The sequence below is a fragment of the Lissotriton vulgaris genome, chromosome 12 (genome assembly GCF_964263255.1).
Source record: "Lissotriton vulgaris chromosome 12, aLisVul1.2, whole genome shotgun sequence".
Classification (NCBI taxonomy): Eukaryota; Metazoa; Chordata; class Amphibia; order Caudata; family Salamandridae; genus Lissotriton; species Lissotriton vulgaris.
In genome coordinates, this window is record NC_141700.1 from 727738393 (window position 1) to 727762636 (window position 24244).

The 24244-nt window shown below is 47.1% G+C and overlaps 1 protein-coding gene across 1 annotated transcript in view; it reads left to right on the forward strand.

Moving 5' to 3' along the window:
* Positions 1–24244, forward strand: part of STAG3 (STAG3 cohesin complex component) — a 1294449-nt gene that overhangs the window by 814380 nt on the left and 455825 nt on the right. The window lies entirely within an intron of this gene.

A 24244-nucleotide genomic window follows, 5' to 3' on the forward strand; every position in this document is an offset into this window, starting at 1 on the left:
ACTACTAGCAAGGTACGACAGGGCACATTATGATGAGTTAGAATCCATAATTCAGCACCTTCCAGACAAGTTCAAAAATAGGGCCAATTAACTTTTGCAAAAGGGTAAAACCATCACCAATATCTCTATTCGTTGTGCCCTAGATGAAGCAGATACTGCTTCAAGGGCGATTAATACCAGTGTCCTTTTGCGTAGGCATGCCTGGCTGCGTATTTCAGGTTTCAAACCTGAAGTACAAAGTGCCATACTCAACCAACCATTTGATGAGCAACACTTATGTGGGCCTAATGTGCGCGTATCACTTGAAAAAATGAAAAAGGATACCGACGCCGCTAAATCTATGGGAGCCTTGCAGTCGCAAGCTCCCAGACGCTCCTTTCGCCGTTCATCCTACGTAAGCACCACCAGAGGCTATTCCTCAGATAGTTCCTCTACTTCTTACAAACGCCCTACCCAATCCACCTACAGTAGGAGCTACCAAAGAGGGGGTTACAGGGGTAGCAACAACAAAGGCAGAGCCAAAACTAACATTTCCCGCCCTGCCTCCACCCCTGACCAATGACTTCCCGTCACTTCCCCCACCACATTCCACTCCAGTTGGGGGAAGACTACAACAATTCCTTCCTGTCTGGGCCAACATCACATCAGACAGGTGGGTGCGACAAATAATTCAATCGGGTTACTGTCTCGAACTAACATCTACCCCCCCAAACATACCACCCAAACAGCGCCCAATGTCACAGGAACTTTTGCTTCTGCTGAGGCAAGAGGTAATATCCCTCCTACAAAAAAGCACATTAGAACTAGTTCCACCACATCAACAAAACAAGGGAGTTTACTCCCTGTACTTTCTGATCCCAAAAAAGGATGGCTCTCTAAGGCCTATTCTAGACCTCAGACCACTAAACCTGTACATACAATCGGACCACTTCCATATGGTCGCACTCCAGCAGGTCCTTCCTCTCATTTTACAAAACGACTTCCTTGCCACTATAGATCTCAAGGACGCCAATTTCCACATTCCCATTCACACAGCTCACAGAAAATAGCTCAGATTTATACTGGACGGTCAGAACTATCAATTCAAGGTACTCCCATTTGGAGTCACAACAGCACCAAGAGTGTTTACTGAGTGCCTAGCAGTGGCAGCAGCACACTTAAGAAGACAGCACATTCACGGCTTCCCATATCTCGACGACTGGCTCCCAAAAGCCAGCTCATACAGTTAGTGTGTACAACACACTCACACCACCTTCCAATTACTCCACAATTTGGGGTTCACAATAAACCACACCAAGTCCCATCTGCAACCGTCCCACGTATAACAATATCTGTGTGCCACAAAAAACACATCAATAGTGCTACCTTATGCTTATTCCTTTCCTGCCAGGATAACAAATATGCAGGCTCTTCTAACAAAATTCCAACCGCAACACTCTCTTCCAGCTCGAGTGTTCATGAAATTTATAGGAATGATGGCCTCTTGCATATTCATAGTGCCTCATGCAAGACTACAGATGCGTCCTCTTCAAGAGTGCTTAGCACGACAATGGAACCAGGCAACCAGGCTCAAGGTCAATTAACAGACCTAGTGTTGGTAAACAGTCAGACTCAACACTCTCTGCAATGGTGGAGCACCAAAAACCTTTCCAAAGGCCGACCGTTCCTAGAGCCAGTTCCTCAAATAGTCATGACAGTGGACACATCACTCTCCGGCTGGTGTGCTCACCTACTGCAGCACACCATGCAGGGCTGGTGGACACCTCAACAAAAGTTACTCCTATCAACCACCTGGAGTTACCGGCCATATTTCTAGCCCTAAAGGCATTATGTACTACATAAACAAACAAGGAGGGACACACTCTCTGCATCTCTCTGTTAGCGCAGCAGATATGGAGATGGGCTATACCTCTAAACATCTTCCTCTTAGCCCAACATGTTCCAGGGGTACAAATCCGTTCTTTCAAATGTGGGGACAACCTCAGATAGACCTCTTTGCCACCCAAGAAAACGCCAAATACCCAAGCTTCGCTGCCAGATATCCACACCCGCTGTCCAAAGGCAATGTGATATGGATGAACTGGTCAGGTAAATTTACATACGCTTTTCCACTTCTCCCACTGCTTCCACTAGTGGTGCGCAAACTACAACAACATTCCCTCACTCTCATTCTAGTTGCTCCAACTTGGGCCAGACAACCGTGGTACACCACACTGCTGCAACTTTCTGTGGTACTGCACCAAAAGCTATGTCTGTTTCCAAGCTTCCTAAACCAGAACCAAGGAGAGATCAGACACCCGGACCCAGCTCAGCTCAACCTAGCGATTTGGCTCCTGTGGTCCTAGAGTTCGGTTATCTTAACCTTCCCCCTGACTGTATGAACGTTATTAAAGAAGCTAGACGTCCCACCAGTAGGGCATGTTATGCAGCCAAGTGAAAACGTTTTGTAATCTACCGTCATAACATCAATCCTCTAGATATGTCTATTCAACACATCATAGGATACTTACTACACCTCCAAAGATGTAACTTAGCGTACACATCTATTAGACTGCATCTTGCTACCATTGCAGCATACCAACTAAATAGGCAATATCTATCACTTTTTAGAGTACCTGCTATAAAGGCTTTTATGTTCTCACACAGTTAATGGGACCTCCCTTTGAACCTTTACATACATGTGAACTGCAATTCTTAACTTGGAAAGATGCTTTCCTAGTAGCTATTACTTCTCTAAGAAGAGTTAGTGAGCTACAAGCATTCACCATTCAAGAACCTTTTCTGCAAATGCATCATAAGGTTGTTCTCCGAACCAATCCTAAATTCCTTCCAAAAGTCATTTTACCCTTCCATCTCAATCAATCTGTAGAGCTGCCGATATTCATCTCGCAGCCACAGTCGCAGAAAAAGCTCTTCATACCTTTGATGTCAAAAGAGCATTGCTTTACTACATTGAAAGAACACAACCCTTTCGTAAAACTAAACAACTTTTTGTGGCTTTCTCACCACCACACAAAGGCAACCCCATATAGAAATCTGGGATAGCTAGGTGGAAGCCGATGGAGTCGATGCCCATGTGCAGTATAATCCAAAGGAGGAGTCACCTATCATGTGACTTACAAAGACTTTTCAGGATAAAAACAAACTGCAAACATCCAGGCCCAACACTAGGTGGCGATCTATGCACAGAGTGTAACTCTGCAACTCAACATGCCAAGAACAGATGCATTCTGGTAAGTAGCATTTTCTATATATATATATATATATCTCCAGCTTCCTACAAGTCCCCGAAGTGTAAACAGATGAAACTGATTTGTAAGTCAGATGTCTGAGACACCGTCTCCTAACCTCTGATTGAGAAGTCTTTACTAGAGTCTAACCCGCTCCTCCCTGTTTTCCCTGGAGCCCGGACGACTCTGGCCCAAATGCAGCAATATTATAATTCCCTGCATATAGTCTTCGGGCCTAAGCCTCCTTCTGATGCGCTTTCTAACCCCAAGGAGGTGGGGTGTCTTAACTGAATCTGCACCAGCAGGATTACCCTCTGGATCAGTTAGGTCTCACGATCCATTGTTGGTTCCAAAAGGGTGCAGGTGCACAGCCCTTTGGGGTTCCCACCTTATCTGCTTCAGTCTGGTCAACCAATGACGTTGATGGTGCTGGTCAACGCAGAGCTCATTACTCTTACCGACTTCGATACAACTCTGCAAGGGTGTCTGATGCAGCGCCTATGGAGCCCTCTGCTTCAGGTATCTCTCCATTTGTCCCTAGACAACCTGTCACTGTTTTTCCTACAGGAATAAGTAGTTTTCAAGGTGAAGAGGAGAATATAAGGGATCAAAACCCTTTTGGCAACACTGTCCTTCCCGTAGAAGGAAATTGGTTGATAGAACTGAGTGAGTCCAGTGGAATTGATTCCTCTCCATTTTCGGACTGAACTGTCTCCACCTGGTATGGTACAGAGGTGAGTTCATCTTATGCAAACGTGTTAAGTAGAGCAGCTGTAGTCTTGTATTGGCAGCTTCCCTTGGTGAAACTATCCAAGGGCCTTTTAGTCAATGTACTTCACCAGGGGGAGACAGGAGTGGAGCTCTTACTCCCTTATAATGGCTCTCAAAACAACATTTTATTAAGAGATTGGGCAAGGCCAGTAACGAGAATGCCTGTGTATTGGGCTGTAATTCCTAGGCATCGGCCTGCCCCTGGGGATCCGGATTGTCTCTTAAAACATCCCTCCACTTCCTTTTCGCAACACTTACTCACCTTGGCTTCGGCCTTAAATTTTGCGCTTTGATCACCTACTGTATACTAAACCACTTGCACATGTTACGGCAAACTGTCATATCTCTAAAGACTTTCCATTGACTCGTGGGACGGGCCAAGGCTTCCAACTATCTCCGCTCTTATTCGCTCTTGTACTGGAGCCACTGGTGGCGTGGATTAGATGGGAACCAATGATTCGCAGGATAAAATGGGCAGAAGGATGGGAGGACTGCATTTCTATGTATGTGGATGATGTAATGTTATATATGACCTCCCCTAAGCGCTCCATTATGGTGCTCCTAAATATTTGTGAACTCTTTGGCCGGGCATCTGGCTATACCATAAATTGGTCCAAATCGATCTTATTTGTGCTTCATGGCCCTCAACCGCAACTTCCCAGTGATTGTCCACTGCAGATTGCCAAGAACACATTTAAGTATTTAGGTATTCATATAATGGCTAATTCGGACGAATTCTTTAAAAAGAACCTGGTGCCTCCCCTAGAGCACTTGAAACGGGAAGCGATACACTGGGGCACTATGCCGCTGACATTGCTGGGAAAGGCAGCTCTTTTTTAAAATGATGGCGCTTCCTCGATTCCTGTGCGCTTTGGAGAACACACCATTCCCAGTGCCGCCAAGTTTCTTCAGGGCGATAGCGGCGGAGGTCTCCAGTCTGTTGTGAGGAAACAAACCAGCGCGTATTGCGCAAAACAATTGGTCAGGTGGTGGTACGAAGGCGGAATAGCTCTTCCGGACATACACTTCTATTACTGGGCAGCTCAGTTGAAAATTATCAATCAGTGGCTTAATGCCCCGCAAACAGAACCCAGCGTTTCAAGCAGATAGATATGGACTGGAAAACGAGGGACTTTTGTCAGCACTTTACAACAAAAAACGGCCCCCTTCACTAATCGGGCCTACAATCCAGATAGTCAACATATGGCATGCGGCAAACATTAAATTGGGCTGGCAAGGAGTCATAACCCAGCTTACTCCGCTTTGGGATACACGGAGGCTTGGGCGACTCAAGAACAGTAAGGGCTTTGCCCAATGAGATGCGATCGGCATCTCCACGGTGGGTGATCTGTGGGACAAAGGGGAGGAATCACATTTGAACGGCTGCAAAGGCAATATGACCTGGCAGCCTCGGAAATATTCCGATATCTGCAGATTAAACATGCACTGCAGGTAGCCTTACCACCTGGCACTGAGGTCCTGGAGGCCACTCCCCTGGAAGATAGGCTGCTGACTGATTACATGCAAAAAAAGGCCACTTCCTGCACCTACCAAAAACTAGTTAACAACTTGACTGATCCTACTGCGACACTCAGGGAAAAATAGACCCGAGACATAGGGAAATTTGATGATACTGATTGGCAGGAGGCACTAGCATCCCCACGCGAGGTGGGAATACCCTTGAAGCTTAGATGAGTACAACTCAAAATACTATGTCACACCTACTACACTAGGCTAACCATCTGCAAAATAGGGACAATCCAGCATCCATTCTGTCTACGAAGGTGTGGGGAGGAGGGTACATTTTATCACACCATATGGCAATTCTACAAAATTGAAGCCTACTGGGTAAAAGTGATGAGAACGATATCACAAACAGAGGAGGTGTCACTGGTTCCCAAGCCCAAGAGCTGCCTATTGAATGTCTGGGAGCCGAATGACCTTACTCATCCAGCACAGGATTGGACCGCACTGGGGATAATGATTGCAAAGCGTAATATTGCCCGAAATGGGGTTCGGAAGAGTCGCTGACACTGGCCGCATGGTGCAAAGACATGGGCGCCGCTATGGTGGCTGAAAAAGCAGTGTTTGTCAATCGAGGTTGTCCTCCAAAGTGGAATAGGGTATGGAGGGCCTGGAATACATTTAGGGGCTACATCTGTGAACCACCAAGGGTGCAGACGGATAAGATATTAGATGGAGAGGGTGGAGAGCCCCTGGTAGATTGATACATGTATAATGTCATGCTTTTTGTACTGTGGCGCTTAATGAGGTGTAAGATGTCGAAGGAGTATGAAACAATGAACTGCAATGTAAGTAGATGCTTTGTAGTTAAATTATGCCCTGACTCAAATAAAAAGTTTTGAAAAAATAAATAAATTTAAAAAAACATCCCTCCACAAAGGGTCTGGTTGTGAAAGTAGATACAGCTTCTGCGGAGCCTAGTGTCCTTCCTCTAGTCCCGCCAAGCATTGATTGCAGATGACTGGAAAATTGTGGGAGCAAGATATTTTCTTCGGGTAGTGCAGCATTGCGGTCTTAAAATATTACGTTCTGGGCAGGCTTTCCCATGCGTTATGGAGCATTTTCTCCCTGCTCATTCTGAGGAAGCCAGAAGTGAACTGCCACTGTGGGTGTCGGATGGCAGAGAAGCAGCAACATTTACCATAACAAGTGGTATGGATACCACAGATTATTAGGGAATTGCTAGGGCTCAATAAACTGTGCTGCGAAGAGATGCATGGCTGCATCAATCTGGAATTTCTGAGGCAGTGCAGAATAGCCGAAAAGATATGCCATTTTATGGTGTACATGCAGATTCTGCTTTGTAACAATTTAGGGCAGGTCGCTCCAACAAAGACACATCTTTGATTGTTCTGAATTTTGGAAGGATAATTGTTATGGTTGAATAAGTTGCATATTCCTTATGATGGCAAACAAAGTAGTGTGTAATCCAGGTGTTAATGGTTACATGCATATTGTTATTTACATACATCATCCCCCTTATTTCAACATGTTACGCTGATAAAGGGTATTATATGGGCAGTTATTCTAAAAGACTCTTTTCAAGTGGAGTCCTATTCTTTAAAGTTATTAGCTCCTATCCTATGATAGGTTTTCATTATTTATATTTACTGTTAAGTGTAGAAGTACTGGATTATTACTTTAGGTCTGCAGATGACAGCTTTTCATGTGTTTTCTTTTTCTGATCCTTAATGGGTTGTCGCCTGATACACAGGTCATAGAGATTTGTCTTTACTCTGAAGAAGAGCTTGTGCTCAAGAATTGATAACCATTATGGTTTGTTCCATGCTTTGAGTAGAGCATATTTTGTATGCTTGGTTAAGCACATGCACACTCGCACGCACACACACACAGTATTGCTCAGCTTGTGAAGTAATTCCCTCATTGGAGAGCTTTGCTATCACTTATAGGGACATTTTGGAAATCAATACTCCATGGGAGTCTCCATCTATGGTTCACATATTGTAACAGAGTTTATTTAAAATAATCCTCCTATACCTGTTGTTAATGTGTGACAGTGCCATGTATATATATGTGCGACCTCACACTTTGCCTGAGTTAATTTTGCTGTCCTTTAATAGAATTGTTCCATTGATGGGGTTGTACAGCCCTGAGTTTCAGTCTAAAAAAGGAAAAACATAATTTCTTGTGTCCTCCAAGTTAGTTTGTAGCCTGATTTACCAGTATATGCAAGTATTACAGGGCTCGATAAATCTAACAAATCTCACTTGACCTGCAGGTCGAGTGAGTAGACTTTTCTACTCGACCTAACAGCAATGCACTCGACCCACAATTGATTGCATAATGGACTTTTTTCAAAACATTTGCAGCGCCAACAACCCAGGAAAACGTTGGCCACCCAAATAAACGGCAAATTTCATCCATTTACCTCCCTATGTGTGTATCAAAGTGCTGTGGGGAATGTTTCTGCGAACATACATGGCAAAAAAATACAAAATACAAATAAAGTACACCAGCATAGTAAACATTGTTCTAATGCAACTGATTTGCACATAACGCTTTACAGATTCATTTACAACATTCATTTTCAACTCACAGTGACATGTTGCACAAATATATCGAATCTTATTTAAAGACAAAATTCAATCAGTGCAGCATACTAAGCTAATTACCAAATCAAGCAATGAAGATGAGGGAAACATATCGTAAATTTACCCCAATATGACAAACTCGGATATAAGATGAAACTGCTGCACAGCACTAGAAATGGAAGGGCACTAACCACCAAGCATCCAGTAACTCGCAGTGATCCCCACGAAGATGATGATGTTTGCAGTTTAAAGAAACCATGTGCTCCACGGCTAAGCCGAAACGCTGTTGAAGATGAAAAAGGAAAACGTAGACACAGAGCAGTAAGCTTCTAGTCTCTAACTAGTTTAAGTGTTTACCATATGGGAGCAGTCTGCTATTATGTAATCAATAAAGCTCTGCCTGCTGGTGGGCTATCAGATGACTAATGGCTTCATTTTGTTGAAAATGTGGTAACCAACACCCTCACACGCTTTTCAATGACCACAGCATAAATGTATATTCGGGGATTACAGCTGCATGTCATTTGAAAGCACCAGGTTACACCATTGTGCCCAGTGTTAATCCAGTCAATTAAGTAAAATATTTCTGATAGACTAAGTTTAAAAAGGACTGGTTGGTCCCATTTTATAGATACACTTTTATTTTCAGCGTCAAAATTAAGGAATGGCAAAGGAGAGACTTCCAAACTCTTTGTAAACTCAGACTTAAATCCAGGTGTATCAGAAGTGGCCTCTATGGCAGCGTTTGGTGCCTGTGCGAAACTAGTCATCAAGAAGTCCACTGCTTCGAAAACCTATGAACCTGACACCCAGAAAAACACAATTCTACATCAAACAACTTTCTACTCCAGAAAACACTATTTCTACTCCAGAAAAACACTATTTCTCCTGTGGGTGGACAATGAAAAACGTCAGATTTGTTAGAAAGGCTGCTACCCAATTACGAGTAAAACCAAAGGAAAGCTAATGCAAAGTTGCAGATGGAGTGCTTTCAAGCAATAACCGGCACAAATGGATTATCCTGCAATTGTCTCACTAGAGGTAGTGCTACCTTCCCTGACAAAGCTAGATATGATCAACTTGTAGGTAAACCTTGTACAGGGTATTATGATCGGAATAATGAGCATCTGGAGAACATGAGTCACACAATGATTAGCCAACTGTTACATGCTCAACGGACTGTGCTGTGTCAGGCTCCGTGAGGCAGCCTGTGTGATTACTGCGTCACAGATAGCCTGTCACTGGGGTGGACCGCCAGGTCCCCTTTTGCTCATTCTTGTGTCAACGGATAGGTTGCCAACTTGGAAGAAAATGTGCTCAAACATAATTCAGATATCATATTTGCATCTAGGATATTAAAACAACAAAAGGGCTAATCTGAAAAATAAACCAGTAATGAGCCAGGACGGAATTTCCATGCTGCTCCATGAAACATGCAAGAAATCTCCACTACAAGGGGCCCATACAAATATTTAGAGCCCAGTGAGACCCGCCATAGACCATGAACTGCAGAAACAATATGTACTGTAAGTGCCTCCAGTAGGGGTCAGGGAGGATTGTGTCGATGATGCTGGTGCACTAGAGGAGACTTCCCCCTTTTCTCCAATCCACAATAAACAAGTAGTTGAGGCAGAGGTTCATTCCATAGTGCATATATACTAATTGACAGCAGTAACCGTATATTCATTAGTGTCAGCATTATTCCTTGAACTGTACTGCCTCCGACAGTAATAGCAAGGGTAAGGAGGATGCTTCTATTTAATCTCGCACCCGATATACCCGATTGAAGTCCAAATAAGAGTAACACAGGGGTAGTAGAAACTAGCAGATTCAAACTAGCAAAGAAAATTATGAAAAACGAATTTACGGGTACTGTTAACCACAGTAGTACATTGATTGAGGGCTGTAGGACAGGAGAGGGGCTGGCGATAACAGTGCGATTGACAATGGGACAAGTAATAATGAGCCCCCTTTCCAATTGTCAAAGAGGAATTGTAGAATAATTATACAGGAATAACATCCCAGTCTGAAGTAGCAAAGGAAGGGTTTCCAATTCTCCAAAATAGAAAACAAGGTTTTTTTTGTTTGCTAGACAAAAGAAAATAAAAGTAGACAAGGTTTGATACGATATCCATAAGCTATGCTGCTTACATTAATAAATCACACTCACGGACTGAACTCGCACACAACACAGGCAGCGGCGCGCTAAGAACAATAGCTCAGCGAAATCAAAAAGACACTACTGCTCACTGTGATAAGTTTTGCGGTCGGCCTAAATGAAATTTAATGTAAAAACTGACTCACCTCTGCCAAATCGCCCTGCACTCTGTCCCAAGTCCCGACTCCACCGAGGAGAGCGCGTGGTGGCGTGCTACGTCACTGCTGCACTTTAAGCAGCACAGCGCGGGGGCAGGCCAGGGCCGTCATTGGTAGCGCTTACGCGCGCTACATGATTGACGGCCCTGGCACCCAAACAATACATGTGCATGATGCCCCCTAAAGCCTTCCACGGCGCACCGCACCCGCGTGATGTGCATGATGCCCCCTAAAGCCTTCCACGGCGCACCGCACCCGCGTGCATGATCCACAATGCTGCCACCTAGAGCCTTCCATATGCTACTGCACCTACCAGAGTCACTCGCCAGGCCGGTCAAGTAGGCCTTGAAACTGACTCGACCTGCACAAAATTCAGTCGCATTTGCGAGCGGGCGAGTACATTTGTCGAGCCCTGTACTACTTCTGGTATTTGCTTTACATCTAAGTAATAGTGAAATTTCCTTATTGGTAATAGTAAAAGTTCTTTATTTTTTCTAGATTAAGTAGGTTGGGACTAAGACGTTAACATCTTGTGAACCTTAAGACACTGTATGTTTTTGCTCTTCAGGTTCGGTCTTCTAGCAATTGCAGTTTGGTAGCTGTTCTCCACATTCATGTAGACATTTGTTGGTTTATAAATGTTCTTTGAACATTGTTTCGTTTTCCTGGAATTACGTCAGGCTGTTTTAGGTGTCCAAGAAGATGTAGTCTCTAGGCGATTCTATATCACGCTTTGTGTTATTACTCAAGGTTTCCTTCTTTTCTTAAGGACATTTTCATATAATGGTGTACTTTTTCTTCTCTATGAAGAAGTCCATATACGTTTGTACATGAGGAGAATAGGTGTTTGCCTCATACCTTCTACCTTCGTAGAAGATTTTTATTACTATATTAAAGGATTGCTCTTCTAGGTGACAACTGTTTACATAATTCAACTGACTATAATTGTTTGTAGTTTGGGTTCACACGTTGTGGTTTTTTGTCTTTAGATGGAAAATACAAAATCAGTTGGATTCTTTTTGTTATAGAATCCTTTCCATTTTCAGGTTCAAGTATGGGATACCCTATCTGGATCATCTGTAGGTTGGTCTCTATTCATATAGTAGGGCCACAATTATGTCTTGGATGGCTGTTCTAGTTTTTCTCTTGTTAATACATAGTCAATATTAGTTTTTCTCCTCTGTTAGTATATATCCAGGGGATATCCTAGTGGTATTTCTATTATCTCTAGTTGATTTTCCTAGGGATAAGACTGGATCTCATAGACATCTAGCCACAGATTCCTTACCTTAGAATATCCCAGGTGTCAGGCTGGATCCATAAACCTTTGCTTGAGCAATACAATGTGGGCTGGTAGGTGGCGTTGGGCAGGTCCTTATGACATAGTCTGCATCGTTTGCACCGGAAGTAACCCCGTGTTACCTATGTAGACGCCACCTCAGAGCGTTGATGTCCGTTCTGTTCATTCCGGCCCAACTAGCGTAAATCTGTGAAGAGAACTACCCTCTGTCAATTTTTACAAGCTTTTTTCTACATTTTGTCGACTATTTTTGATGCATAGGTCTTTACTCAATGTCATAGAATACTTATGGTATCAAACCGTGCGGCGCCTGCCAGAGCGCCATGTACGTGACGGATTCACTGCTCCATGTCAGTGACGGATCAACACTTAATTTTTCTCTAGTGCCCAGAGCGTCACCATGTCTCAAAGTTGGGTTCCGACTTCTGGGCGATGGCTCCAAAGGCTTTGAGGGAGCAGTCCCTAAAGCTACTTGGGGCCCATGTCGCTCGCCCCGGAGGTTTCATTCCCGGTCGCAAAGAAAGTCCGGCCACTGCTCTAGGAGTCCGAAATCCTCGTCCACCCTCGCAAAGTCGTCGAGGGGGTCAGATAAGCATAAGAAACACAAGAAGTCAAAGCATGCTTCGTCTTCTCTCCATCCATTGACTGATGTGATGAAGGAGCCTCGATGCTCTAGGCCTCGTTCTGCGGAACCTGCGTCTAGGTCGGCTCCGCGCTAACCTGCATTTCCAGGAGCCTGAGCAATCCTCACACAACTTAAAGATTTCTATGATGCCATGTACCTCATGTTTTGGTGACCTGATCCACCCAGTGCGTGTTCCGCCCCCAGAGGCTCAGGAAGGGCTCCATTGGGTTCTGCGCCGGTGGCTCTGGCCGTTGCCCCCAATAGATCCGGTGGTGGATACAGAGCAGCGCTGGTCGTACCCTGAGACCTTTTCTAGCGGCGACCCCCATGCCAAGACTCCATATGCCGCCGGCGCCCCCGGCATTGCCAGTCCCATCCTTATCCCTGATGAGCCGGATTGCCACCTTTTGACACTGATTCCAGTGCAGATGGCACCTTTTGGGTCCTCAGTCAGTTCCTCAGCCTTATTTTGATGGGCTGAAATGGAAGAGGATTGGGAGGTGTCGCTGGACCACTTGCAAGACCAGCCTGAGCACGAAATAGACCTTCAGCTCCCTTTGGTAGACGTCAAGACTAACATCTTGACGGTGGTCCTGCATCCAGGTGTCTCCTTCTTGGAACACCTCCTGCCTTTCAACAAGTTTCCGCTCGCAGTACCTCTGTGCGTCAGTAGGTGGCGCCGCGCGGCTCCTCGTCCGTCGCTGGCGTTGTATGCGCCGAGATGACATCATGGAGACTACTTAGGCGCCACCCATGCTTGCTGACGTCCATTTTTTTCTTTTACAGCGGCAGTAAGTGCAGATCCTGTTAGAGGAGGTACCTTAGTCATTTTTTGACTATCTTTTTGAGACTTTTGCCTCCTGTAAGTTTGAGTCTACTCTGGTGCTTGTAGGGATGCCTGGTTATAAGTCTTGTGGGGCCTGCCCTCGCAATATGCCGGTGGTGGACCACCACGACGTCTGTCTCTACTGCCTGAAGAGCGACCACGACTCCCGGTCCTGTATGGACTGTCTGGCCATGGCCCCGAAGGCCTTGGGGGAGCGGCGCCGGAAGCTGCTTGAGATCCGGCACTCGTCCCAGCGCCGCTCGCAGGGCCACCATCATCGCTCCTCAGGCTCCAAGTCTTCACCCTCCGATTCGGGTAATAGACAACACAAAAGAAGTCGAAGAAGCGTTGTCGCTCTCCGACGTCCCCCCATCGGTCCCCGGATGCAGACGAGGGGTTCTGCCACTGCGGCTCCTTTGGAGCCCGGGAGTCCCTCGGCCTACCCACCTTACCCGGGTCCGTCGGCGACTCCCGCATAGGTGCAAGAATTTCTTGCTACCATGGACTGCCTGTTTAGGCCTCTGGCTCCCCCCGGCGCGCCCTTGGGCCCGCGGTCCCATGTCAGGATCCTGTTGGGCCCGTCAGCGGCTCCGGCGCCACAAGGTCCCACACTGCTGGCTCCAGCCCCAGCGCCACCCTCAGCTCCGCCTCCGGCACCGCAGTGGATGCCATTTTTTCCGCCCCTGCCCACGTTCCAGGACAATTTTGTCCCTACCTGGGATCTGCATTTGGACACAGCACCTGTTTGGCCCCGTCCGACGCCATTCCCGGCGCAGTTTGTTCCTTCCCCGGTCCCTACCCTGCCGCCGCAGTCTGTCCCACGTACGGCGGAGGTGGAGAACGACTGGGAGGGGTCTGAGGACCCTCTTACTCGTCAGTGCGACTCTAAGCAGGACTGGGCGGACGAGTTAGAGGAGGCTGGCAGCCTTGATGCCTCCTCTGACCCAGGGTTTGCCTCTCCTCTGCCGACCATGGAGGAGGGCGCTTCTTACACGATGGTGCTCTGTCGGGCTGTTGAGGTCCTCAACCTTGATCTCCCTATGGTGGCCCTAAAGAATAATTTCCTCACTGAGGTGCTCAGACGGCGTCCATTTTGTAGGAGCCCCTGCTGCCCTTTAATGACGTCCTCACTGACGTCTTACTGGGCACTTGGTCGCGGCCAGCCACAGGGGCCCCTGTGGATAAGAACGTCGGCAGGCGTCATCGGCAGGCGTCATCGCCCGGCGCCGGTTGACCCTGCCTTTCTGACCACTCATCCTATGCCCTAGAGCCTGGCCATCCAAGTTTCGACGTCCCATAGTGCCTTTCCCACGGCTCTGCCGGATAAGGACTCTAAGAACCTGGAGCAGTTCGGCAAGTGGTTGTTCTCTTCGGCCAGCTTAGGGCTGCGGTCAGTGAACAGTGCATGCCTATTGGGCCGCTATTCCCATGCAGTGTGGGATACCGTTGCACAGGTGTTGCCTCAGTGTCCTGAAGAGACCCAAGCTGTGCTGTCTCAAGCTGTTGCCAAGGGTAAAGATGCTGCTATGTTCGCTATTCAGTGTGGTTCGGACATCGCAGACTCACTAGGTAGAGCCATTTCTACGACTGTGGCACTTCGCTGCCATGCCTGGTTGAGATCTACTGGGTTCTCGCCAGATGTCCAAAGCTCACTCATGGACATGCCCTTTGATGGCACTCACCTGTTTGGCGATAAAGCCGACAGTGTGCTCGAGCGTTTTAAGGATTCACGGGCCACGGCCAAGTCCTTAGGTCTTTCCACGAAAAGCCCAGCCACTCCTGTTTTTCATTCCTTTTGTGGCCAGGGAAGGGGCGTCCAGGCACGTTCCTTCAGCAAGCCTATGCAGAACCTGCCTCAGCTCTGCCGCTGACGCAGTTTCCGCAGGGGCGGTTCTGGGAATCCGCTTGGGGGTCAGTCCACCTCCGCCCCGCTGCTTCTGCCTCCAAACCTTCCTAATCCGAGCTTTGTGGGGCACCCCATGCCAGTGAGTGGCAGGATCCGCCATCATCTCCCCCATGGGTATGCCATCACATCGGACAAGTGGGTGTTGCAGATCATCCGCAAGCGTTACTCCCTTCCCTTTTAGTCCACCCCTCCAGCCATGCCACCTCTGTACCACCGCATGTCGGGGGAACACTTGGCACTTCTCCAGCAGGAAGTCGCGGCCCTCTTGGCAAGGGGGCCATTGAGTGCGTTCCTGGGCCAGAAGTAGGGAATGGTTGTTATTACCAATAATTTCTGGTCCCCAAGAAGGACAAATGGGGGTCTGCGTCCCATCTTGGACCTCTGGAACGTCAATCGCTTCCTCCGGAAGGAGAAGTTCAAGATGTTGATTTTGGCTCAGGTCTTGTCTGCTTATGATCCAGGAGATTGGATGGTTGCGTGAGACTTGCAGGACGCCTGTTTTCATGTTCCTGTCCTGCCGGCCCACCGGTGTTACCTGCGGTTCATGGTAGGCCACGAGCACTGCCAGTTTACCGTTCTCCCCTTTAGCCTTACCAGCTCCCCTCTGGTGTTCACGAAAGTGATGGCGGTAGTCGCAGTTCATCTGCGCCAATCGGGGGTCTGTCTTCTCCTATCCAGACGACTGGTTGTTGAAGGCGGTCATCCTGCTGATACATCATGCCAGGTGGCATATGCGGGCTCTGCAATGGGACCTAAAGTTCCAGTGGGCGCAGCATCAGGGCAACCTGTCAGACCACGTCCAGATCGCGGAGGGCACTGCACGACACTTACAGTGGTGGCACGAACCATGATTGGGTCAATGGCAGATCCCTCTCCCTTCCCCAACCGAAGCTCACAGTGGTGACGGATGCGTCCCTCCTGGGATGGGGTGGCCACATGGGAGAGGCGGAGATCAGGGGCCTCTGGTCTCTAGCGGAGTCCCGGCTCTATATCAACCTTCTGGAGCTGCGGGCTGTTCGACTTGCTCTGAAAACATTCCTTCCCTCTGTCCGGGGACAGGTAGTGCAGATGTTCATACAACACCACCGCCATGTGGTATTGCAATAAGCAGGCCGGGGTGGGGTCATGGACCCTATGTCAGGAGACTCTGCGCCTCTGGACATGGCTGGAACATTGGGGCATGTCTCTGGGGGTTCAACACTTGGCAGGCTCCCTGAACTCCAGGCAGTAGGGAGAGCCTTGGTTAGATCTATTCGCCACCAAAGAGAACGCGCAATGTCATCAATTCTGCGCGTTGGAATTTCCAAGGTGGCACTCGCTCGGAGATGCTTTTTGTCATGAGTGGAGTTGCGGTCTGTTTTTCGCTTTTCCACCTATATCACTTCTGCCCAGAGTGCTGAAGATAATCAGGCCCGACCGGGCCCAAGTCACTCTTGTGGCTCCGGATTGGGCAAGGAGAATATGGTATCCGGAGCTACTCAGTCTGGCAATCTGTACTCTGATCCGACTGCTTTTTCGGGAGGAACTTCTGTCGCAGCAGCAGGGGGTGGTCCTTCACCCGAACCTGTCCAGCCTCCACCTCCATGCGTGGAAATTGAGCGGCGACAGTTGACAGCTTTTGACGAAGTCTGTGATGTTATCTTGGCAGACATGCATCCCTCAACAAAAACAGTATATGCCTGCAGGTGGAATAAATTTGTGGCATGGTGCACAGCAAAGGCTGTGGTTCCCCTTTATGCCTCTCTTTCAGAGGTTCTTCTGTTCCTCCTTTCTCTGGCCCAGCAGGGCTCTGCTCTGGGCACTATCAAGGGCTATCTCTCAGCCATTTCCGCTTTTTTAAGGCTTCCAGATCAGCCTTCTCTTTTCAAGTCCCCTGTTAGTCGTTTCTTGAAAGGCATTACACACACGTTCCCTCTGGTCCCCTTTAAAATGCCTCAGTAGGACTTGAATCTTGTGTTGACTTATTTGATGTGCACTCCCTGTGAGCCGCTTCACAACTGTCTTTAACGTCTTCTCACCTTAAAGACTGTTTACCTGTTTGCTATCACCTCTGCCAGAAGAGTGAGTGAGCTCCAGGCTTTTTCTTCTAAACATAATTTTCTTTCTGTTCATCTGGACAAGGTGGTGTTAAGGACCGGTCCTTCTTTTCTGCCCAAGGTTGTCACGCCCTTCCACATTGGGCAGACCATCACTTTGCCCCCCTTCTTTCCGCCTCCGCATCCTTCGAAAGAGGAAGAGAGGCTACACCTTCTGGACCCAAAACGTGCGCTCTCGTTCTATCTGATAGCGCACACAACAGTTCCAGGCGGATGATCAACTCTTGCTGGCTACGTGGGTGCCAAGAAAGGTCGAGCTGTGCACAAACGAACCATCTCTCGGTGGGTCGTTCTGTGTATTAAATCCTGTTACTCCATGGCTAAAAAGGAGTATCCTGTGGGGCTGCGTGCCCATTCTACTCGGGCGACAGCAGCCACTACTGCTCTGGGACAGGGAGTACCTTTGCAGGATATCTACTAGGCAACTACATGGTCCTCGCTGCATACCTTTACCAAACATTATTGCCTTGACAGCCAAGTCCGCAGAGACGGTTTCTTTGGCCTTTCTGTTCTCCGGGATTTTCTGGTGTGATCTTAGTTCGCAGACTCACCACCAGGGTTGGTATTGCTGGGGTATCGTTTCTAAGGGAAGGAATCGAACACTAACGTGTTTCTTTCAGTTGAACAGGTTACTTTCCTTCGGTAAATATATATATCTGTAAGAAACCTTAGTTAGTGTTAGATTCCTTATCGCCCCACCCATCCTCCCCGTTCTGCGAACTGATTTTTAGGGTTAAGGTCATCCCTTTTAGGGCCCTAGTTTTATGCACCAGTGGTCAGTGTCTTTCATTGCTCTGCGGTCCTGGTCCATGCATGGGTGGCGCCTAAGTAGTCTCCGTGACCTCATCTCGGCGCATATGACGCCAGTGACGGACGCGGAGTCGCACAACGCCAACTGCTGACTCTCTGTGGTACTGCTAGCAAAAACGTTCTGCATCCAGTCTAACGCCTGGGAATAGTCTAAGGTAAGGAATTTTACACTAACTAATGTTTCTTACAGATAAATTGTTACTGAAGGTAAGTAACTTGTTCATCACCCTCCTCCATCATCCTGCACCAGGCGACCCATAATTCCTCATCAGTCACCCTACCCTGAGAGCTTGGTGGTCCAAGCCTCTACCTCACAAAGTACTTTTCCTTCAGCACCCCTCGACTGGCAGTGCAAGAGGCTGGATAGTTGGAACAAGAGATTTTTTTTCTTCTGCCAGCCTTGCTTTGTGGTCAGTGAACACTAAATTCCTATTGGTCCATTATGCCCACTCTTTGTGGGAAACGGTTGCACTAGTGCTGCCACAGGTCCCAATGGAGACCTGGGCCTTTCTCTCCAAAGCGGTATTGGATGAGCGAGATGTGGCCAAGTTCATTATTCATTGTGGGCTAGACACCACTGACTCACTGGGCAGAGCAATGTCGTCAACAGTGGCTATTCCACGCCATGCGTGGCTGAGGACTTCTGGCTTTTCTATGAATGTCCAGGCTTCCTTTATGGACAAGCCTTTTGATGGCAACTTCTCTTTGGAGACGAGGCAAACATAGCCCTGTAGAGCTTTAAGGACTCGTGGGCTGCAGCCAAGTACTTGGGCCCCTCTGTGACCACCCACCCCGTCTGCTTTTTCGTCCCTTTCATGGCGACTAAACAGTCTTTCAGCCATACCAGCCTTATCCCAGCCTTAAGATAGTTCAGTTTGAGCATCTCCTGCGTGGCCGTGGGTGCACATCCTTTCCATCCAATAGATCAGATAGCCAGGGATCCAATTGGTCCAAACCTCCCCCTGTTGCCTCTAAACCTTCCTAGTCCGACCCTTTGTGATCATGGGCTGCCGGTTGGTGGCAGTATCAGCCTTCATCTCCACAACTGGCAAAACATTGTATCAGACAAGTGGGTTCTTCAGATAGTCTGGAGAGGCTACTCCCTTCCTTTCGAGAATACCCCTCCCTCCATACCACAGACTTACGACCAGCTGTTGTATGACCATCTTGCCTTGCTGCAGGAAAAGTCATGGCTCTCTTGGCCAAGGGAGCCATAGAGCGGGTTTTGGCACCAGAAGTGATCTGCGGTTGCTATTCCTGCTACTTTCTGATTCTGAAAAAGGACAAGGCCAATCGTCCTATCTTAGATCTGTGAGCCTTCAACTACTTCCTCAAAAAGGAAAAGTTCAAGATGCTCACTCTTGCTCAGGACTTGTCGGCCCTAGAGACTGGATGGTAGTGTTGGACTTGCAGGACATCGATTTTCATATCCCATTCTTGCCTGCTCATTTGCGTTACCTGCGGCTCACAGTTGACCACTAGCATTTTCATTTGACTGTGCTCCTTTTTACCTTACCAGCGCCTCTCGGGTGTTCACCAAGCAATGGCAGTGGCCGCTGCTCATCTGTGCACATCAGGGGTTCCAGTCTTCCCCTATCTCGACGACTGGCTGTTGAAGGCGGGATCACACCAGACTGTCCTCTTCCCATCTCCAGACTATTGCAAATATCCTGCTTTCACTGGGGTTCACTATTGATGTGCCAAAGTCGCACCAGACTCCCTCTCAGACGCTCCCTTTCATCTGAGATGTTCTGGACACAGTGCAGTTTTGGGCCTATCCTCCAGAGGAAATCCAGTATATTCAGGCTGTGATAATGTTTCAGCCTCTCTCCTGGATTTCTGTGAGAGTGACTCTGAAGCTTCTGTGCCTCATGGCCTCCTTCATCCTGCTACTGCCCCATTCCAGATGGCGTATGAGGACTCTACATTGGGCTCGGAAATTCCAGTGGGTGCAGCATCAGGAAAACCTCTTGGAGGTGGTCCAGATCTCGGCAGTAACTGCATATGATCTGCAGTGGTGGCTGACAAACCTTGATAGGGTCATAGGCTCGGCCCCTTTCCCTCCCTCAATCAGATTACACAGTAGTGCTGGATGCATCACACCTGGGATCACCCCTGATCTTGTGGTGGAAGAAGGTGCCAATTTTGTTGTAGAGGTCTTGGGAGGGTGGGAGATCTGTGGTCTCGCCATTGCACCTGGCCAACTCCTTGATGATGGCAGAGAGTTCTTTGCTATTATGTGCGTTGGCGTGGATTCGGTCTTGGGGGGCCACTTTCTTTGTGCTTTTGATTAGGTGGTGTGCGTTGATGGCAGTTTTGAAGGTTGCATGGTTTCTTGGGTTTTGTTGTTCCTTCATCTCTTTTAGAATCGTCTGCAGGTGCGTCTGGACTCACGGAAGGCAGGCATGAACCAGCTGGCTTTCTTAGAGTGTTGGTAAATACAAAGGTGGTTCTGTTGGGTAGTGAGAAATTACTTTAAAGGAAGGATAGATCAGCTCAATACATATTGAAAAAACCTCTCTGAAAACAAGCAACTAGGAATAAAGTCTTTATATTTAGTAAAAAGCAATCACGATACAGAAGAATTACTTCATTCTGTGATGCCACAGGTTTCAATAAATGGTAAAAACATTAAGGAAACATGTGATGAACGTGACTGTTGGTGAACAAAGTGATCAGTGCATTAAATCCAGTGACACATATATACAAATTATACATAGGGAAGTAAGATGGCCAGAGTGTTGAATTAGTACTCCAAGGAGACAAGGGGTAGCTATACAAGGTCCTGGAGTGTCTGGACCAGTGGTAAGCGTCGACGTTTCGACCCTAATGCGCCCCAGTTGGTGGTCAAGACGGGTCTTTATCAAGACAAGGGACAGTCTGGAAAGGAAGAAGGGGAGAAGGTTTTCAGAGAGGAGTGGGATTGAAAATGTCAGAAATGGCGTATGTGAGTGAGAGTTACTCACATGGGGAACAGGTGGAGATATCGCAGCCTGGTGGGTAGCCGAAAGGCCAAACCTAGAGGGGGGAAAAAGCTATTTCAGAGCGGCTGTGTATGCCAGAGTAACTAAAAAGGTCTGTCTTAAAGTGCTTAAATGTGACCCAAATAAATTATAGAAGTGGTAAGTGAGGGAGATGCAATTAAATGATATGCACCAATGCTATTATATTAACTAAGAGACATTCCCTCTATAGTGAGGCTGTTTGACTCGTTAGACTAATCCGTGACATTGTACTAAATATGAGCACATTCCCTCTATGTTAGGGCTTCAAGCATCGTTTTAAACTGATCAGAGTGGTTGACTCGTGAGACTAATGGATAATTAAGCGGTGACAGGGAGTCGTGTTTTATCCCTCCATCAACATGCTTCGATCTATGTTCAGACGCGATAAGATTGCCAAACTCAAGGCGGCAGCGGCTCTGAGTCTGAACACGAGGGAGTTTCAACCAGTAGGCAACCCCCTCAAGCTCCACAACCTTTTTTAGACCAAGGCTACCGCCAACCCAACCGGGATGGTACTGCCGATCAAGGTTGGGCGCCCAGAAGACCATGGAACAAACCAAGAGGAGTACCGAGAGGGAATGCAAGAGTAAGGTTCTACCAACTGGAGGTACACGGCGAAATCTCAAATCGGACGCAAACCTACAGATGGTAACCCAAGACACAGAGAGAAGTATATCAGGTGATGCCACCTTGATGGAAGCGGAGGAGACGGATACAGAAACCAGAGAAGAGTCGAACCAACAACTGGCAATGATCCCTGCTGTGACGGGAGAAGTCACCCACATAGAACCACCGCTGAACCAGATACCTGAGTTACCCGCAGAGGCCAATGAGATTCATTCATTGACAGATCCCATCATCAACCTATCCAATCATGAGATATCACCTGCAGAAAGGAGTATTCTGAGCAAAGGGCTCTCTTTCGTCCCCCACCAGTAGACCAGATGCCTTCACAACCAAATTAGAATTGCAAAAATTCTTCCATAAGATAAGACTCAAATACTACTTTGGCAGAAATGAATACACTCGTAAAATGGTGGCAACACCATTTAAACCTCCATCATCCTTTACCCCTGGATCATACTGCATGAGTCAACGAATACTAGCATTCGAGCAAATAGTAATGCAAGAGGTGATGTTGAGCTTAGAGGAGAGACATTACATCAAATGCAACATCTCTAAAGAGGAGAATGTGGCACTGAAAGAACTCAGCAAGAACACCTCTATTGTTGTGAAGGCAGAAGATAAGGGTGGGGCAGTAGTGTTACAAAACACTGAGGACTATATAGCTGAAATCAAGAATCAACTGTATGTAAGAGAAAGTTATCAACCCACACCAAGAGATCCTACAACGGGCATAAAAACATTGATTGAGACTTTGGCTGAGGATGGTGTCAAAAAGGGTTTCCTTAGTCCGCCAGAAAGAGACTTCCTAATAAAAAAGGAACCACTTATCCCAACGATTTACACCTTACCTAAGGTGCACAAGAGGCTAAACAACCCCCCAGGGAGACCGATCATATCAGGTTGTGAATCTGTGTTGGAACCTGTGAACCAGTTCATTGATCACTTCCTTCAACCTTTGGTATCTAAAACCAAGTCATATGTAAGAGACTCGATGCATATTATCCAATTGTTGGAAGGTCAGCCATATGATGAAACCACACAGTTTATGGTCACACTTGATGTCGCCTCTTTGTATACCTCAATACCCCAAGACAAAGCCATCAATGTCATTCCTACCATACTGGACAAACGTCCTGCGCCACATTGGATACCTACCAACATTCTCATCAATCTTTTGGAGATCGCTATGAAGCGCAACTACTTTGTTTTCCAACAACAATTCTCCCTACAATGCAAAGGAGTAGCCATGGGTGCGACTTATGCACCGAGCCTGGCAAATCTGTATATGGATAATTATGAGGAGCAACACCTTTACACGGAAGAAAATCCTTACATAAATTCAATATCGATATGGAAAAAATATATCGACGACGTGATCACGATCTGGTCAGGAACAGAAGCTGATTTGAAAGACTTCTTTGTATGGTTAAACACCAGATGCAATGATATACAGTTCACTATAAACTATGACTGAAAAAACATTGCTTTTCCTGGATCTCTTGTTCCAGGTGGAAGATGGGCTAATATTCTGTGATCTATACAGAAAGCCCACGGAAAGGAATACACTGCTCAAGTACGACTCCCACCACCCGCGTGATCTACGCGACAAGCTACCTTTTGGACAGTACTTACGAATGAGGCGTAACTGCACCAAAAAGACAGACTACTTCAAGGAAAGTGAAATACTAACTAAACGCCTACGTGATCGTGGTTATCCCCTTGGTCTGCTCCAACGTGCCAAAAAGAGAGCCTGGTACTGTCCAAGAGAAGATCTGCTTACCCCAAAAGAAAAGAAACCAGCCACAAACAACCTGGTTTGTGTCACAACCTTCCATTCCAGGAGTAAAATCATGAAAAAAACCATGAAGAAATACTGGAATTTGGTTTCTTCAGAGTTGAATATGGATGAAAGCCCATTATTTGCATTCAAGAGAGGACGTAATGTAAAGGACAATGTGGTCAAAGCATTTCTGGAGCCTCCTAAACCACTAACCCTGAGAGACCATCTAGGCCTGCCACCTGTAACAGGACATTTCAAATGCAGTACGTGTAAAGCATGCCCCCTCTGTATTGAAGGACCAGTCTTGTCTCATAACAGAACATACACACTGCCGTCACTGACAAACTGTAACACCTCCAACGTAATATACATCATTCTATGTCCCTGCGACAAACCATACGTGGGTCAAACTATGCAGAAGGCCAAGGCACGAATATTACAACACATGAGCAAAATCAGTTGTAAGGTCCAAGGAGCCCCCATGGTAGACCATTTTGTAAGCCAAAATCATGACAGACCGTCTACGTTGGCGAATACTTGAAAAGATCAATGCTAATACAAGAGGAGGATCCATGACTTCTGCACTCAACAGAAAAGAGTGCAAATGGATACATACTCTGAACTCTGTAACCCATGGACTGAATGAACACGAGGAAATTTCCAAGCAAATGAGCTTACTCTAATTTACTGTAATTCTTTTGGCCCTATCCAGCCCTGAACAATTGTTGACTACCCCCTTTTACAACGTCTTATACTGTCTGACTGTGTTATTTGTCAACTGACCTGATCTTGATCCATTAAATGTGGTGGTGTGACTGTAGTTGATGTTCCCTCTGGTGGAGAAGACTGAATCGAGGGTATGTAGGTTGGTGCAGT